Raw genomic sequence first — 2,767 nt, 5'->3', positions numbered from 1 at the left:
GCTTTGGGTCTCTACTCCAAACTACGGTACTTTCAGTACATTTTTGCCGGCACCATAACTCAAATGCAGCAGTTCTCTGGTCTTCCTTGTTCACTAGCCAGCTTTCTTATGGCTCTAAGGTGATTGGACATACCCTGGCTTGGGTCAGGGGCATCTTCGTCCTCCAGTGACGTCTCTGGTCTTGGACACTGTAAAAGGCCTCGTGCGGCAGGCGTACCCAGTGCATTGTGTCATTTGGTTTCTGGACTGCTACTTCCACGAGCATTGATTGTGGATCAGGAAACAAAAAGGCCTGGACAACTTCGTTGTTTTCTCCATTTATCATGATGTTGTCTATTGTTCCAGTTGTGAGGACTTTTATTTTCTTTACAGTGAATTGAAGCCCATGCTGAAGATTATCTTCTCTGATCTTCATCAGTAAGGGCTTCAAGTCCACTTTGCTTTCAGCAAAGTTGTGTCATCTGTACGTCCCAGGTCTTCCTCCAACCCTGATGCCAAATTCTTCTTCATATAATCCATCTTCTTGGGCTCTTTGCTGATTTTACAGGCTGAATAAGCATGGCAAATGGATACAATCCTGATGCGCACCTTTCCCGATTTTAAACTATTCAATATATCCTTGCTCTGTTCAAATTACTTCCTCTTGGTCTATGTCCAAGTTCCACATAAGCACAATTAAGTGTGCTGGAATTCTCATTCTTTGAAATGTTATCCATGGTTTGTTATGATCCACATGGTCAAATGCCTTTGCATAGTCAATAAGACACAAGTAAGCATCTTTCTGGTATTCTCTGCTTTCATCCAAGACCCATCTAATATCGGCAATGATATTCCTTTATTCCACATCCTCTTCTGAATCTAGTTTGAATTTCTGGAAGCTCCTTGTCCACATACTGCTGTAACAATGTTGCAGTATCTTCAGCACATTTTTACTTGCACGTGACATTAGGGACATGTTTGATACGTTCCACACTCTGTGTGGTCCCTTTTCTTTGGAATGGGCATAGATATGCGCCTCTTCCATTTGGTTGGCAATTTTTTTTGGCATAGACAAGTGACTGTTCGTGGTTCGGCATCAGGTTTTTGAAGCATCCCATTGGTGTTCTATCGAGATCCGGATGCTTCTCTATTTACTAGCATCTTCGGTGCAGCTTGCATCTTGTCCTTCAGCACCATCACTTCTTAAACATACGCTATCTTTGAAACAGCTGAATGTCAACCAGTTCATTTTGATACAGTGACTGTGTATTCTTTCCGTCTGCTTCTGATGCTTCTTGCGCCATGCAATATTTTGCCCATAGAATTTTCCAATATGGCAACTCAAGGTTTGAATCTTTCTTCGGTCCTTTCAGCTTGAGATATGCTGAGGTCCTTGCCTGTCCCATTAGAATCCTTCCTTTGCCTTCTCATGCTGCCTTTGGCAATGTGTTGGTGCAGCTCTTTAACTTCAGTATTTCTTCCATTTGCTTTAGCTACTCTTAGTTCGAAAGCAAGTTTCCGAGTCTCTTCCCACATATACTATGGTCTTTTCTTTTTTCCTATTTTTTAAATAGCCTGTTACTTTCTGTGGAAGAAAGACTTTCTACTCCCATAAGCAGTTACCGTCTCAGGAACTCACACGGAAGTGCGACCCTGTCCAGCAGTGAGTCGGCATTGACTCAATGGCAGTGAGCCGGTTTTAGTTTACTTTCTGCATGTATGATGTTGACGCCCCTCCACAGCTCATCTAGGTTTGGTACTAATGAGTATTTAATATGTCAAATCTGGTTTTGAGATGGTAGAATTCTTTGATTTCTTCATCATTGCCTTTAGTGGTTGGTGAGTAAATTTGAATAATGGTCATATTAACTGGTGTTCCTTGTAGGCATATAGATACTATCCTATCACAGACCATATTGTGCTTCAGGATGAACTTGAAATGATCTTTTTAATGATGACTGGAACAACGTTCTTCTTGAATTTGTCGTTCCCAGAATAATAAGATGTTTAATTGCCTGAGGGAAATGGCCAGTGCCAATCCATGTCTGCTCCCTAATGTAGAGGATATTAAGCTTTATCCTTTCTATGTAATTTTTGACACTGCCTAACTTTCCTTGATTCATACTTCCTACATTCCAATTATTAATGGGTGCTTGAAGCTATGTCTTCTGTTTGGGGATAATGTCCTTCAGTAAATGAAGCTTAAAGATTTGCTTCAGTCACATCATTAAGGCTGACTCTGCTTTGAAGAGGCAGCTTTCCTCCAGTTGTATTTTGAGTGCATTCCAACCTGAGCTACTCATCTATGCCGCGCTCAGACAAACTCCGCTATTGTGCATACGGTTTTCAGTGCTTAGAAGTGGGCGACCCAGTTCTTTTTAGTCATTTCTTAGTCTGGAAGCTCCACTGAGACCTTCTTCGTCTGGGTGGCCCTGCTGACATTAGAAATACTTACTGATAGCACAGTTCCCAGCATCACAGCAAACCACAGTGGTATAAAAAACTGAGAGATGAGTGGGTGCTGAAAAGATGAGTAGGACTTACATGCATACCCCCAAATAAGAGCAAAGACGTAAGAGGAAGATGCATGTACAATGTACAAATGTGCTTGACACAATGGATGGATGGATGGATTGTGATAAGAGCTGTACGAGCCCCCAGTAAAGTGATTTTTTTTTTAATCTCCACATTTTTTTTTAAATTGGGGCTCATACAATTCATCACAATACATAGATCAATTGTGTAAAGCACATCTATACATTTGTTGCCCTCATCATTCCCAAAATTC

Source organism: Echinops telfairi, unplaced genomic scaffold (genome assembly GCF_000313985.2).
Source record: "Echinops telfairi isolate 266 unplaced genomic scaffold, ASM31398v2 ScPeMD7_7425;HRSCAF=8463, whole genome shotgun sequence".
Taxonomy (NCBI): Eukaryota; Metazoa; Chordata; class Mammalia; order Afrosoricida; family Tenrecidae; genus Echinops; species Echinops telfairi.
This window is presented reverse-complemented; position numbering follows the sequence as displayed.